The sequence below is a fragment of the Micromys minutus genome (assembly GCF_963924665.1).
Source record: "Micromys minutus genome assembly, chromosome: X".
Taxonomy (NCBI): Eukaryota; Metazoa; Chordata; class Mammalia; order Rodentia; family Muridae; genus Micromys; species Micromys minutus.
Window position 1 is genome coordinate 49,431,377 of NC_137970.1, and position 16,625 is coordinate 49,448,001.

The window sequence follows — 16,625 nt, forward strand, 5'->3', positions numbered from 1 at the left end:
AGACACCCCTTTCCCACCTCTGCCCTTTGATATTTGACATAAAATAGTCCCATCTGCTGAGGTCATATGGATGTCTTTCCCTGCTTCCTGTCATTGAGCTGCCCAGAAACTTAACATCCACCACCTCTGTATCCACCCTCGACCTGCCCTCATTGGACTCCTTCAAAGGACTGCTGTCAGACTAATATCTGTGGATTTTGGTTGGGCCCATTGCTGACATCCCAGGGGCTCAACGATTTACAGCTACAACATTCTAAATTCTCTTGTTTGGCATCCTGCAGTCGCTGAGAGTTTTAGGGTTTTTACTTTCCCATTTGAATGGTTATTTTGGAGTGCCAAATGAAGTCCTATTTCACCCAAACCTTAACTCTCAACTCATACAAGAACCCTATAGTAAAACTAACCATCTTACAAGGAGATATGATAGCTCCAGAACATCATTTCTGAACGCAAGCTATTGAAAGAGAGCAAGCCTGGAAACCAGGAGGCCTATGGAGGTTGGTCCCATGATAGCCTTCCCTTCCCCAAACCCTCCAATGTGTTCGGATATATTTTGTGCACCACATGCATACAAGTGTCAGCTGAGGCTGGAAGAGAGGTAATATGATACCTTTGAACTGGAGTTATAAACGCATAATAGCTGCCACGGGGGTGCTGAGAATTGAAACTAGGTCCTCAGGAAGAGCAACCAGGGCTGTCAACTACTAAGGCATCTCCCCAATCCTTATTGCCATTTTCTTGACTTTTCCCTAAGCTAAGATGTAAATATTCAGAAAGACATAATGATGGAGTTCTGTGTGAGACAGAACTCTAGGTCCAACCATCCAGAAAAAAGAGGTTCTTTGCTCTTTTCAAAGATTTGAAAGCATGGAACCCAGAGTTTTACCTTATTCATCTTAAGACAGCTTTTACACATTGTAGGACAGAGTATTTATTACCTTCATGCTCTTTCTTAGGGACCCCACAGAAGTGACCCCTTCTTCATCAAAGCCATGCCTTAGTCAAAAAGTTGGTGTGAGTGATGGGAGCCCCTGGCTGGCCTGCAAAGAAACTGACCAACCACACACAAAACTCATGTTGGCCGGCACAGGAAGTAGATGACCAAGAAGATAGACACTACTACTGCTCTGTTGGTCCCTAACTTTTTTTTTTTAACTCATAAACTACTGATGGAGAAACCACAGCAGCCTGGAAGGGAAGCACGTTTATGATAGAGTCCAGTGCGGTAGTGGGTTATTACCTGGTAATAAACAAAAGGTAGGGATTATGGTATACGGCCGATAAAGAAGAAAAGTTGATCTAGTCTCAGTAGGCACAGTCTATAGGGCTCCAGTCTTCAGGCCATAAATATTCAAGTGGAGAAAGCTGTGGTGGAGATTTCATTCTCCACCAACATTTGCACTCAGACCCCAAGGGAAGACTTTAGGATCCCTCTGAACGGTACGAGGATGCAACCTTGTCAATCCATGGGGCTAAGCCTATGTTCCTGGACATGGCGGTGTCTGTGTCAACAACACACTTTAACTCAGGGCTTCCAAGGATAATCCCACAACCCTCACCAACACCACCACAACTGGAGATTGAATGCTAGGATACATGATCTTTTGGGGAATGTCTCCTATTATAATCCCAGCTTTCATTAAAAGTCAAAATGTAGCATGAGAACATCTGCTCAATTTTGAGGCTCAAATGTCCTCTTTGTTTGGGACAAGTGAAATGGCTCAATGGATAATGGGACTTGTGACCCACCACCAAGCCTGATGAGTAGCACTCAATATCCAGGACGCATAGGGGAGAAAAAGAGAAATGACCACAAGTTGAAATGATTCCCTACTTTCCCTACCTACATGCACACAAAGTACAATGATAAGAGAAAACAAGCATTTTGTTTAATCCTCTGTCTTCTGAGCCCACCCAAGTGGTGGCTGAGGAGCCTCACTACTGAGAATCAGCTTTGAAATAAAAAAGCAGGGCACAGGCCCCAGATACCTGCCTAGCTAGAATGCTGACTCAGCATGAGGCTGTGGATGGACACAAAGACTGCTGGATGCACAGATTTCAGTGTGTCCCTCAGCACAGGAACAACACTGCTTCACTGGGACCAACTGAGAAAGCAAAAAGCCTGTCTCCCAGCTTCTCCGAGAAGGAGGAGGAGGAGGAGGTTGTGCTCAGGCAGTATTCCTTTTGCTTTCCAAACGCCATTTCCAAATATCCTTGCATAAACAGATAGCCCAAGAAGACAGCGCTTTCTCTGGTGGCTTCTCCTTCCTGACATCAGGGTCCGGTTTAGCCAGGGCTGGCCTGTAAGCCCCAGGTAGGCCCGCTGTCCCTCATGTCCCTCATGTCCAGCGCCACATCCAGGTTTCTGGGGGATAACTGTTCCCCGTCACCTCCTGGCACAGGTCCTCGGATGCAGCATCTCCACCCAGCAGATAGACTCCTAGCCTCATAACCGAAGTGATTCATAATTTCGGTTCTAGCAATATTTGGTTTGGGGAACCCTGAGTCAGACTTCCCAAAGGTGTCCTTAGTACCTGAAAAGAAATATGTAGATGAGGCTTCCCCCTCTGTGCTGGTGACAGAGTTGGAGCAGGCATGGTGAAGCCTTTTGTCACATCCCTGCCCAGGAAGAAAAGATGGGTCTGGCCTGGGTGGGGGAGGGGCGGGCCTTCTGCGTGTGCAATGAGGCCTTTTACTATTGCTGCCTAAGTGCAGGAGCACAATCCAGGTAGATGAGTCAGGCCTGAGGGGACCCTCTGAGGAGACCCTGCAGCCACCAGCAGAGGCCAGAGCAGCAGCTGCAGCTGCAGCTGTCAGCTCCCCAGGCAGGCTGACTGCACCATTCAGCAGAGCAGCTTCCCTGTCTCTCTTAAAGGGGAAGCCTCCACACAGAGGAGAGCTACAGAGCAAAGCTTTCAGCACTCTATCAGAGAGAGGCACTGTCACTAGGGAAGGAAGGAGCAGGAGCAAGAGCAAGGCACAGGCAGCCCCGGTACACAAGGGCGTGTACAGCTGGGGCTTTCCAAAGCCCAGGGATGCAAAGTAGAAAGAGCACCTGAGACTTCCCTGAAGTGCCCAGAGCTAGAGCTCAGCAGAGTGAGATGACTGTAATCCGGGCCCTGGGGGGGGGGGAGGTGTGCTGATGTAAGATGAGCTCCAGCCCAACCTCAGCCTGGGGTGGGGTGTGCTGACATTCAGGGTGTGAGGGCCTGTCTCCAACCAAACCAAACCAGCACAGGCCATCAGTGCTCTTGCTTCTGAGGAGGCAGAGAGGCACACAAGCTAAACCCTGAGAGAAGCTGCTCCCTGGACTGCAGGGCGTCCCCAGATACTCACAGAGGGAAGTTCTGCATTCTGTGTAGCACAGCAGAGACACATGGTAAAGCTCCCCCCTTGGTGATGGAAACTATGATCATCTGATGCATGTCAGGTTTGTTCAGCTTGAAGCTGTGCCACATGTACCTTATTCCTTAGCAACTTTCTTTAGACACTGAATGCAGGCCACTGCCTGGACATCAGAGAAAGATAAGACACTCAGTCTTCGCAGCAGAGAATCAGGGAGTGCTGCATGAAAGAAAAGAATCTACCCCTTGGCTCCACTTAAATTAAAAGTGTCTTATCCACTTCTGTGTCTTACATGTCTCACCAAGAGCTGCACAGTATCAAACGGCACCTCCCTGTCCTCAGCTCCTGCTGGAATCCTATGCAGTCAGTAAACACGCAGCATTTCTCAGTAATCTTTCGAAATAGCTTTGTTTGCCAGGAACAGTCATTAGTCTCTTATCTGCTCCTACTGCGATCCAACCTCCGGAATGAGCATCTAGGTCTCAATTAACTCAAACCCCTAGCAATTTAGAGCCCCACACTAGATCCAGGCTTGTCCTGGCAATGTGTGCTCTCAAAGCCCTGGCAAAAGCCCTTCTAGAACATTGGACTGCCTAGCGTCCCTTTGGTTCTTTACTGTGCTAAAGAAATTGGTAGTCAAGACATTTTTCTTCTTTGCTATTTCCTTTTTCATTGTAAGAGGCCTTATATAATCCTCACATTAAGAAGTTGTTTTCCAAATCTTCTGGTGATTATCATTCATAAAACTTTTACAAGAGGTTTTTACATTAAGCTTTGGCTGACTGGATTATGCATTGGAAAATAATAAACGTACTGACTGGGCTGAGCTGGTAGCTGGGAACATTGTAGGACATCAGCTGTGAAATTTGTGGCTTTGACAAAGATTGAAGCTTTGGTAGCCCCAGAAAGGGATGGCCAATTCTAATTTAGTGGTATCAAAACGAAATTCAACCCTTATAACCTCATGGGTAGGTTGGACTGTGTGCTGGATACATACAAATGAATTGCTTTTCTTGGTCTGATACTTCAAGCTCAGGCCTATGTGACACGTGACATTGACCCCTGTACCTAATTGGCAGAAAGAGAGCAAAGCCATCCAAGGTGTTCACTAACCCTCATATGTGCTCTATGCTGTGCCCTCAATTTTATAAAACATTAAAACATGGTAAATTTTGTTAACCAAAGAATAAGACAGCATGATCTTAAAAAAAAAAAAAAAAATCTCTGAAAACCATCTCCCCGCACCCAAATTCCAAACCAACATTCTTCACAAGATACAGAAAGAAACAATCATAAAACTAGTGTGGAAGTAAAGTCAGTCCGTTAAAGAGACATCTGGCCATGAGGTCTTAGCACACACCTTTAATCTCAGTGTAAAAACAGGCAGATATCTGTGAGCTCAAGGCCAGCCTGATCTACAGAGTAAATTTCAGGATAGCCAAGGACACACAGTGAAACCCTGTCTCAAAATACAAACACAAAACAATATGGCATTCTCTTATTCATTTTAGGATCACCACAGTAATAAAATAAACAAACAAAAACCTAACAAAAATACCTTTGTTGTGGGTTGGAGATATGGGTCAGCTGTTAAAAACAGTAGTGGTTACTCGTCAGAATTTCCAGCAGCATATGGCAACTCAAAATTATCTGTCATTCCAGTTCCAGAGAATGTGACAGACTCCTTTAGTACCAGGAATGTACATGACACAGGTATATGTGCAGGCAAATCTTAAGAATCCTAAGAATGAAATAAATGTTGCTGGGTAGTGGAGGGATATAATCTCAGAACCCGGAACATGGAAGGCAGAGGCAGGGAGATATTTGAGAGTTTGAGGCCACCTGGTCTATATAGAGTTCCAGTATAGCCACGGAGAAACCATGAAAAACAGAACAACAACAAAATCTACAGATAAAAACATCAAAATCGCCTTTCATAAGCTTAATAGCACATTGAACTAAGTCAAAGAATCCCTGACACTGAGAATATATCACAAATTTCCTAAGAGACAGGACAGCAAGGCATTTGCACGTAATAGTACTTGCTGTTTAACAATGTAGACCAGAGTTTAGATTCTGTCACCTAATCACATGACTGACAGATGCTTTTATCTCCTGAAAGAGAGAGATAGAGATAGATAGATAGATAGATAGAGAGAGAGAGAGAGAGAGAGAAAGAGAGAGAGAACATCATGTAACTAGGACAACTACAGAATACATAAATATATAATGAGGTCACTAGAAAGAGGACAGAACAATGGGACAATCTCTCCGATCATGTCAGATACCCAGTCACAGATCCAGAAGCCTCACAGAACCGGTCTCAGTTTTTAAAAAGATTCAAAATACAAGATGAAATAGAAAATAAGCACATTCATCATACTCAAATTACAGAAAGCTAAAGAAAAATCTTGGCAGACTCTTGGCTGGGGCTACGGGACAGCGGGATAGGAGCTTCTCCTTAGCAACCATTTTAGCAAGTCCACAATGGAGAGAAATGTTAAGTGCTCAAAGGTGAGGAGAAGGGACAGGAGCAAGCAGATGGGTGTGACAATGAGTTAGCCTTTATCCATCCTGCATAGAACAACTTCGTATTCTAGAAGCAAGACGTATTTCTGGAGGAGCACATTACCATGGACAAGATGTATTTCTGGAGGAGTGCATTACCAAGGACCTGTCCACAGGGTTCCTGTGTAGCCTTGGCTGTCTTTGCGCTCACAGAGACCCACCTCCCTGTCTCCTGAGTGTTCCGAGCCACCATGCAATGCTCGGCTTTCGATCTAAATGGACATTTTATATGAAGAAGAGCAGTTTCACTCTCCCAAAGCCAGCAAGTTCTTCACACTGGTGCAATTCGACAGAGAGAAATTTGGGGGCTTGATATGTGTCCTAGGAGGAAGAATCCAAGCATGCGCCAATCATCTCCAGCCTTTCCATGAACACTCTTCAATGACACTTCACTCCCAGTGGTAGGAATACAGCAATAATGCCAGATCATAAGGACAATGAAGGGCACTGGGAGGAACGGGGCCCCCCAGCAGCCAAGGCTGTACTCAGGGGCGTAGACCTCAGCTGGTGGGGACTCACTGAATAGTAGAGCAAGGCATAGAGTGTGCACATCTCCAAACTATGCAGACTTAGCACTCGTGAACAGCAGCTGACATGGTGTCCGTATTGAGCACCAAGCAGCAACTTTCAATTTACAGTGCAAAGCTTGGCTGGCAGTCAGCCCGGCTTTCAGTGAATGGCACGGCTCTCCCAAGCCAGTGTTGCTCTGCAGATGGCGTGAAACTGCACAGTGGGCAAGGCAGTGGGAGACCCCACATGATTCTGACACAGCTCTATCAGGAGGAAGAGAATAAGAGAAACTTGCACCATCTTTTCATCTCGGTGTACCAACGTGGCACAAAACGTTTAGAGCACTAATGTGGAATTGGCAAGAGACACATGATTACATTTTTCCACAGCGGAAAGGTATGAAGGACACACACACACACACACACACACACACACACACACACACACACACCCCTACACAAAGTTTGACAAATTTCAAAAAAATCTTCTAAAATTCTTGTTTTCTGTGTTTGCATGTACTCGTGTATTACGCATGCATACCACGTGTGAATAGGTGAACACAGAGGTCAAAAGGGACATCAAGTTACCGAATGTGAAGTTAGATGTCTATGAGTCATTTTGTGGGTCCTTTATAGCTTCTATTCTTAGAAACCCTATTAAGTCTGACTGAGGATTCTTTTTTTTTTTTTTTCATGCTAAAACAATCTGGAAGATTGGAAGAGGAGGCTGCTTCTCCAAATGGACAGTTGCCCAAGCAAGGCTACAAGAAACAAAGTCATGAAAAGGATGAAACTACCAGAGTCGCAAAATAAACTCCCAGCATCCGCAAAACATGCAGGTTTGTGTATTACCTGTGAAGAATGCAGGATAGCCATCTTAAAGAAGCTCTGTCAGCTGCAGTAAGACAGAGAAAATAATGAAATCAAGAAAACAATACATGTATCTATGATGGGGGACCCCCACCCGGATAACCAGTCAGACACGGTTCATAGCCAATAGAATGTCATTATTTAAGCTAGTTGGCAGCACACTGCGCAATTTAGGTCTTTGGGTCTTAAGTTTATGTCCACAGCACAGGCTTTCTGAAGGCAACATCCATAGTGCCTTGCTAAGCAGCTGCAGAGGGGTTAATAGAAGCAAGAAATCTAACAGAACTAAAATAAGTACCTTTCTGGAGAAGGGTCTGTACTAACAGGCAGCTAACACAGGGAAAGTTACCTTGGGCATCTTGACCTCAGGTTCCCAGATTAAACTGGCAATTTTCCCTGAGCTTCTCCATCAAGAATTTTACTGTCATAAATCAAGTAAAAAGTTCAATAATCAGAAGAGCAAATGAATTAATTAATGCACTTAATGTTAACTGAACTGGAAACTTTTAACAGAAGGCTTGGTCATTCGACGTGCAGTTCAGTCGACATTATAGTCAGAGAAGAAAAAAGAAAACAAAACCCCACAAAACTGGAATGGGGATGCAGGTCCGTGGAGACTGGAGAAAGCTTGAGTAAAGCTCCAAGTAAATGTGCATTGTTAGCACTGCCACCAAGACAGCAGCTCAATGACCACTGTCAGACCCATGGAAAAATAACAGAGCCGTCCTGCAGGGTCACACTCAGAGGGAATGGCTCACCCTTCCAGTGCGTGCAAAAAATGTTGATATCTCCAGATACTGTTTCTATTGAGACGAGGAAATGCAGTCTGGGAATTTACAATATATTTGAACCCTATAAGAACACAGAAAGTAGAACCTAAAGCTACAAAATAATGTTGCTATGCACATGGCGGAACACATTTCCTTGGTGTATGGTGGAACATCTTTTGGGTATATTGAGGTACAAGAGCTAGGCCTTCAGGTGGAACTATGTCCAATATTCTGAGGAAGCGCCAGACTGATTTCTAGAGAGGTTGTACCAGTTTACAACCCCACCAACAATAAAGGAGTGTTCCTCTTTCTCCGCATCTTCACCAGCATCTGCTGTCACCTGAGTTTTTGATCTTAGCTATTCTGATCTGCATTTCACTGGTAAGGATGTTGGCCATTTGAGCTTTAAAATTAAAATTTTTATCTGCATTTATTTTGTGCTGGATTTATTCCTATGATATAAGTTTTTGAGTCTTCAGTTTCTTCTGGGATCTTTCTCATCTATGCAACCTCCTCCTCTTTGGATCAGTTCCAGTGAGGACCATCTTATGTCCAGCATTATTAACTGCATTTTAAAGCATGCATACCAGGGTGGGGAGATTCTGGGGTCAGGAAGCTCTTGGGAACCTAAGACAGGAGGTGTGCTACATGTTCAAGTTCAGGTTAGTTACATAGTGAGTTTCAGGGCAGCTCAGGGTTAAAAACCAACAATAACTAAAACAGCAAGAAACAAAAAGAGAAACCAATGAATCTTACACAAAACTAAAACTAAAAAGTTTTATTGACAGTCATATTAAATATAAATATTTTGAGACTACATATATGCTAAAGCTAAAGCGATGGAAAAAGATACTTGACATAAATGGTAGATAAAAGCAAATAGATATGTTAGGCCAGCACTATCACAAGAGACAAAGAAGCCCATCAGGATATAGAACCGTCTATGCTTCCGAGAAGATGTAAGCACACAGAGCAAGTAGATGTCACTTTCAACCGTGGATCGGGCAGAGGGAAGACATTAGCAAGGACATACTGAAAGAACAATGCAAATGCAAATGAACTAAAAGCATTCAGAAGGTTCCAGCACGAAAAACACATACAAAAACTGCTGCAGATCACAGTCAGGGCCAACCACAGTCTCGACAAATTTAGGAAGATTGAAATAATTTCATGTAGCGCCTCTGACCTTAAAGTGATGAAATAAGAAATCATAACAGGAAGAAGTTTGGAAAGATTACAAATATAAGGAAATGACACAACATACTCCTAAACAATCAGCGGGTCACACAAAAAAAATCAAAAGGGAAGCGAAAACTATCTGGACAGAAATCAAAATGTAAACACGACACATTTCAGGCTTTGATACAGAGGAAAAGTAATTCTAAAAGGGAAGCTTACAGCAATAAACTCTAACATCAAAAAGAGCTGAAACAATCCGGACAACTCATGGAATTGGACAAATCTACTAGTCGATGGGAAATAATAAATGGCGAGCATGAATAACTTATTTTCTTTTGACCAGCAAAGTTTTTTTTTTCTTACCTATGAGTGAACTTTGTGGTTCTTCACACACACAAGGGTTTTTACAAAGGGTGTCATGGTTGGCGGGCAACGGGTTGTAGGCTGCTGGCAGCCCGAGGACCCGAGGCCCCACCCTGGACTGGCAGGTAGCAGGCTGAGCGAGGGGCAGGGCATGTTCCTGTAACCTGTGGTCCAGGAGATGCTAAGATGGACAGTGCATCTGGAGGGTTCACGCAGGGTGAACCGTGCTGCAGTGGCTGTCGGGCATATATACTCCTTCGGGGGTTACTGCTCTGGTGAAGATTATGAAACACTACGGCAGATAGATGTGCACATTCTCAATGCTATGTCCTCGTTTTGGACAAAGCTGCCCCCAGTGAGGTCTGCCGTCCGAGGACAAGCTCTTGTCATGCTCTATATGGGGTATGGACACTCAACTGCCCTCACTGATGACACGGTCTTTCTTTGGGGTGGGCACAATGACACCGAAGAGGTCCGCAATGTACTCTATGTCTTTGATGTTGAAACTCACAAGTGTTCCACATCCGAGTGTCAGGAACAGTTCCTGGGGCCCGAGATGGACACTCAGCTTGTGTCCTGGGCAAAGGGGATATGGACAACTGGCTGACTGCTTTTCCCAAGACATCCACAGACTGGATATCGGCACCATGACATGGACCCTTGCTTGTACAAAGAACAATCTGTACTTTGGAGGGACTTCCACTCAGCCACAGTGCTGGGCCATCACGTGTATGTCTTCGGGGGGCCAGGCTGACTGCTTTGGTTCATTTCATTCCAACAATGAGAACTACTGTGATCTAATTCGAGGTCTGGCTCCATTGTCCTCACACGCCAGTGCTGCCTGAGGGGCGCAGGAGCTTTTGGCTACAACAGAGAGCTGTATATCTTTGGCCGCTATAACGCCAGGCTGAATCGGCATTTCCATGACCTCTGGAAGTTTAATCCTGGGTGCTTTACCTGGAAGAAGACTGAGCCAAGGGGCTGTGTCCCCGATAAGACTGTCCTCTTTGGGGGCACCAGCCCCTCTCCCGAGGAAGGCCCGAGAGACGAATTTGGCATTATTCTGACTTACATATCTTGGATTTTAGTCCTAGTCTAAAGACTCTGCAAAGTGGCCACAATTCAGTATAACCTGGACCAGTTCCTTTTGCCCCATGACATCAGGAGGGAGTTTAATGGCATGACCACCAAGAGTAATATCAGCCAGCCCATTGTCTCCTCCCATGGTGCTCTTGTCTTTACTGCCCCTCCCCACCTTCCCTGCCTGCCCCTTTGGATTTAGTATACCTCCCTATGGAGTTGATGGACTAGAGGTGTTTTCCAAGCTGTGAATTCAGTGGGGAGCTGGTGGGGGGGAGGGAGTTTCCCTCCTCCCTTGGGCTGAAGGCCCCTTTTCTTGGTGCTCTGTCCCTATCCACCTCCTTCAACCACTCCTGGGCCTTTGCTCTGCCCCAGGCCAGCGGGGTGGCCAGGCTGTGCAGGAAAAAAACAGGAGTGGGGAGAAGACAGTGTTGGAGTTTCAGGAGCTTCTCTCTCCCCGTGACCACCCTCAGCTATTGGCATGAATCCCTCCCCAACCCTCGGAGGTGGGGACCAACAGACAGCTTCACCCTTGAGTTGTTGCTGTATCCCTGAAGCTCAGCCAGCTCTGACTTTATAAAATGGAAAACCTCAAATAAGTAAATAAATAAAAAGGGTGTCATATATTCAAGGCTTCAATTGGCTATGAAGTTGAGAATGACTGAACTGCTAATCCTTTTGGTGCTATTCTGAGTGCCGGGGATACAGGTGTGTACAATGACACACTACTGAATGCTAGACACCCACGCAACGAGACTATGTCTTTCAAATGAAGAAAAGCTCGGGACCATTCATACTCACTGCTGTATTCTCCCATATAACAGAAAGGACCTCATCATAAATCTTCAATAAAATACTTGCAAACTAAATTCAACAACAATGAAAAGAACATAGCTAGCCTAATCAATTGGTTTCATTTAAAATGTTTTCATAATACAAAAAATGAAATATATCACATATGTAGAACCAAGTCAGAAAAATCGTATGCTCACCCTAATAAACGCATATTCCACATATGTGCATATTCCATGCAGAAGCTACAACAGGGTGCTAGGAATCCAACCAAGGGTTTGAGCCATTTTTCCAGGCACCCATCTGAATAAATTTATTAAGATGGTTGACAAAGGAACCTGTAATGGTGAGTTCAGCCTCCTTTCCTGGCTAAATAAATACTGACAACTATGGTGCTTGTGAAGTCTCATTGGGAAACAAACCCATGCCTTGGGCCCTTATCACAAGGTGTTTTCTCACTGGCCCTATCACTTTCAGACAGTTTTCCTTTGCATCGTCACATTGGCAATGTGGATCACCACATTGGGTACCATGGGCATTTATCTAGTATGTTTAAAAGCCATAGCTATGATTCAGCTTGCTTATCAAAGTGGGAACCAACTTCAGTGAATCGGGACGGGAGCAAATGGCAGAGCTCAGCTGTAAACACCAAGCATGTCTCCTCACTTTCAACAACAACAAAAAGCAGGACATCCCTTATAGAATATGCCTGCCTTTCTCAGTATATAAAGAATAGTGTGGGATGAAAGGCCTTAAAATAAAGCCACAAACTACAACTTGTAGAGAAAAATGAAGAATACTTTGAATTAAAATCATGGGCAATAATTCTTGAAAAGGACTGTAACAACTTAAGAAATAATAGCAAAGTCTGAAAAATGGGATCACGTGGAAGTTTAAAGCTTCTGTTCAGCAAAGAAAATAAAGAATGGAAGCTCTTCTGATAGGATTAACATTTGGTATGTGGGAAGAATTAAACACCAAAAGAAAAAGAAACTCACCCATGTTGGGTAGCTTACAAATGCCAGTAATACCAGATCCAGGAGAAATCTGATTATCTCTAGCGACTGCCTATATAAGCACATGAACTCATACACAATACACAGGACAATTAAAATGAATCTTAAACGTTTACCTAAGAGTACCTATGAACTTTGCTCATAACTGTCAGAGGTAGAAAGATATCACATGTTAAATAACTAGAGAATGGTCTAATACCCATAAGCATGGGTAAATATCAGTTACATGTAGGAAAGGAAGGTAGCCAGACTCCCAATTCTAAATGCAGTATATGATTCAATGGATTTCATTTTCTAGAAGTTAAAATTAGTGGTCCCCATGCATCAGGGCAAAAGGTGACTGAATATAAAAGACTTCCTATTGCTCTTCACGATGGCACATACTCAATTCCACTCTAAAAATCAAGAAAGTGTAGGAAAAAAGACCCCCTCCAGAAAACAAACCTCAGCTACAAAATCATTTTGCATGAACTGAAGATAGGCAACTACATATTTTTTTATAATCTATAGAACCACACATGAGATATTACCAGAACCTTACAAAGAGAGAATGCTGAATATCAAATATTTAATGAAATACTCACATTTAATCACTACCAGCAACAAGTTGTACAAGTATATTTACAATAATTCAACAACAGTTTTATGATACCCAATTTTCAAAAGGAAATAATTTGTAGAAATTCTCAAGAAACAAGACACATAAATATTAATGTACAGTGTATGTTACATTTGGTATAAAAATTCGGAAAGGCCAAATTGAACAATGATGTGATCTAAATAAATCCAAAAGTGCATATTCAATGTAGATTAAGCAAAGGATAGGAAATAAAAATACACTTTTAAAAACTATACAGTATGCTGGCCATTCTGTCATGAAATTGTGTTGTACCCATTTTTTTTCTTTTACTGTATCTGCAGTATTTTATGCTGAATTTATTCCTGTGCCATGAGCTTTTGTTTCTTCAGTTTTCTGTGCAACATTCATCCTCCTCTGACTTTGGAACAATCGATTCCCTCGCAGTGAGGATCATTTCAATGTGGCAGGGGGAGCTCATGTATGGGTTGATCCAGCCATGAGCTTTGTAGGTTCTTCAGCACATCTTAGGTGCCTTCTTTACCTGAATCCGTTCAATAACTAGAATCTACGTCTAACACCTTAAGTTCAGCATTACTCTTGGCATTTTTAAGCTTGTGCAGCAAAAATTCAGCATTCTTCTTTGGCCACTGTCCCTGTGCCCAGCCCCACTGTTTTGCCCACGCACTCCACCATTATAACGCCGGTATGGCACACATTGTTTCATTAAAGTGACAGCCTCAGATACTTGGTGGCTTTGCGGATAGGCATACCCTTGATGGCCTGGGCAGTTTCCCCGGGTGTTCTTAAAGTAAACACAAAGGTTTGCACCTCTTGATTTGCATGATCTTGCGGCGGTTTCGGGGCAAAGAGAATAGCAAACAATCTTCACACATCACCTCTGGCTGCTTACAGGAAAACCATATTTATACTTTAAAAGTAATTATTTTCTGACTTATAGAAATATGCATGTTCATAACTTTAAAAATGTTGATCATGCTACTTTCACTGAAGGGAAAAATTTTTTTTAATGAATACAAAAATTCAATAGGTCATATTCCTGTCACCTGGGCATTTTCTTTCTCCTTCAGTAATTGGACTAACTTATGAGACTATAACAAATTAAGTTCAACTTTTCTGGTGTCCTGAAAGCGGGAACATCCGTCAGAGTCACTTGAACAGAAATATCTAAAGTGTAAATGCACAGGGAGCTTCCTTGTGCTAAACATCTTCCATGACAAAAATTATACTCAATCCCTTCAGTAGCTCTTGCTTGTTTGTTGGATGCTCCCCCACGCATTTCAAATGACAATTAGTAGGTTCAGAGTAACCTTTTGGGCTATGGCAGCTCTAAGGCAGTCTGGAGCCTGTGCCTACTGAATACATAGTGTACATTTTTATTTCTTGTGCTATCCCTTGTCCCTGAGTCTTTATTGGCTGTATCAGAATGTAATGGAAACCACATTCTGCTTTCTTTGCCGAGTGGGTAAACAGAAAGAAGGAGTAATACGTAGGAAGCGAGAAGAGTTTGAGAAAGAAAGACATGGCATTCACTCTGTCTCTTACTTTGCTCCTATGGGAAACAATATCTCCCAACGCGTCAGCGTTTGTCATCTGGCCATGGCACTGCATAACTTCTCTTTCATCTTCTTGGGGAACGACTCCTGTTGTTCTATCCAGAGAGCAATACAGGTCCCACTCTACACATTCACTGAGTTTTCATTCATGATGCAGCTTTTTACAGATATGGTTCTGGGCAGGGAAAGAGGAAAGGCTGCTGAGACACATTTAGGTGGGGAAACAGAGAGGTGGGAGTTGAGGAGCCCACACAAAAGACAAGCCCAAGGATGACACAGAAAGCTTGACTCAAGGTGTTCTAGGAATCCAAGAGAAAATAACTGAAAGTCAAAAGACCTTTTTCACCTATGTTCTACCCTACCCACCTCGAGGGACCTAACCAAGACTGCCCGTGCCCACGATTGTCACATAGAGCATAATTCCTACAATATTTTCTCACAGAGTTCCTGTCCTTGTACATAGCTTCCCTAGTTGCTGGCATCAGACTAATAACATGAATGTTCTGCATTGAAGGAGGCACTCCAATAAAGTGTGCATCTACCTTAGAACCCACTGGCCACCCTTTTCATTCTGAGCTGGTATTTTGGTGCTATCTTCTGATATTTTGGCCTAAGGGATTTTTTTCACTGTTGGGGGTGTAACAAAGATCTCTATGTTTTGTGTGTAAAGACACGAATACTGTGAAAAGAAATGGGCCACATAAACAAAATCATAACAATGTGACATTAGCATGTGACCGAGCATGGGTGACTTGGTGGCTGTGGCCTACTCGGACACTGCTCTCCGATTTGTTTTTCTGCCTTGTTCATATTAGCCCTAGGGCAGAATATAAAGCAGCCCAGATTTCTAAGGGACTTATCATGAGAACAATGATTTCTATGTCAGCGCTGAAATACTGACACCAGGCAACCTAAGCTCAGCATCTGGCGCAGGAGAAAAGTAGTTTGTGGCTACAATGCAGCAAGGTTCCAAGACTCCTAAGACTTTCTAGTCTGTTTTACCTCCTAAAAACTCAATTGCATCTCTCTGTCCTCCCTAAGTTGAGGGAAATTCTACATGAGTCAGTAAATTGGATGTTTCCTGATCCTAGAATGGTTCTTATTAGTGGTGGTGTAATAAGCTAACTTTCATTCTCCTGTACTTTGTCATAAAAGATGAACAATAAAACACCTTTTTTCTGAACATGTTCACATGTCTATAGTCGTTAACAGTTGGGAGGCTTCTGGTACAGAATTGGGCCCTCTGGATCTAGGTAGGAACTTTTTAGACAGCGCGGACTACCTAGCAAGAAACAAAACATGAAAAGCACAAATCTTATTCATACTGGTGCTTCCCCTCCAATCCTTACACAGCTCCAAGCTGTCTTCTTGATATCTCTGTCTGCCTAAAGAGATGGCTCCTTTCACGGAAAGTTATGTTTTACCGGAAGTATACATTCCGCCCTGCGGTGCTTTGAAGCAATGTGCCCCTAGCTCATGCACTGGAACACTCATATCCCACTTGGAGGTAGCATTTGGGAATGTAATGGGACCTTACAGAAGGAGAACCTCAAGTAAGGTTTTCCTCAATGGGCAAGACTGGGGTTTTTTACCGTGGCCTCACCTCCTGTTCTCACTCAGCTTACCACACAGAGGCCCTGCTTTCTTTGCCCAATATTATATCCTTCTTGAGTTATGGGCATCGGTGCTTATAAATGGAGGTATGGAAAAGGCTGGGTAAAGGAAGAAATGAATACCAACCATAACCGCACACCCCGATTTTAAAGATGAAGCTCCTATTCAATGATTACTGTGGTCCAACCTAGGGAGTAATTGGTAGCAATTATAGTAACAACAGCAGCTGTACAACATTTACAAGCAGGCAATTCCAAAAGACAGGCATATAAATGCAGTATTTCATAGAAAACATTACATTCATGGCACATGAGCTATTACCCCTTCCATACGCTCAGTATAGAAAAGATCTGGCTGTGCAATCT

At 43.5% G+C, this 16,625-nt stretch overlaps 1 long non-coding RNA gene and 1 pseudogene across 2 annotated transcripts in view; both read left to right on the forward strand.

The window, feature by feature from the left end:
• The window catches only part of LOC308416014, a 59,488-nt gene extending 51,088 nt beyond the window's left edge, over positions 1 to 8,400 (forward strand). The window contains exon 3 of the long non-coding RNA XR_013974897.1: positions 7,136 to 8,400. This is a non-coding gene — a long non-coding RNA (uncharacterized lncRNA). The remainder of the gene's footprint in view (positions 1 to 7,135) is intronic.
• Positions 8,401 to 9,782: 1,382 nt separating this feature from the next.
• Positions 9,783 to 10,886, forward strand: LOC308414936 (kelch domain-containing protein 3-like; annotated as a pseudogene). Its single transcript has one exon. The product of its transcript is annotated as a kelch domain-containing protein 3-like (transcript).
• The last annotated feature ends 5,739 nt before the right edge of the window (positions 10,887 to 16,625 follow it).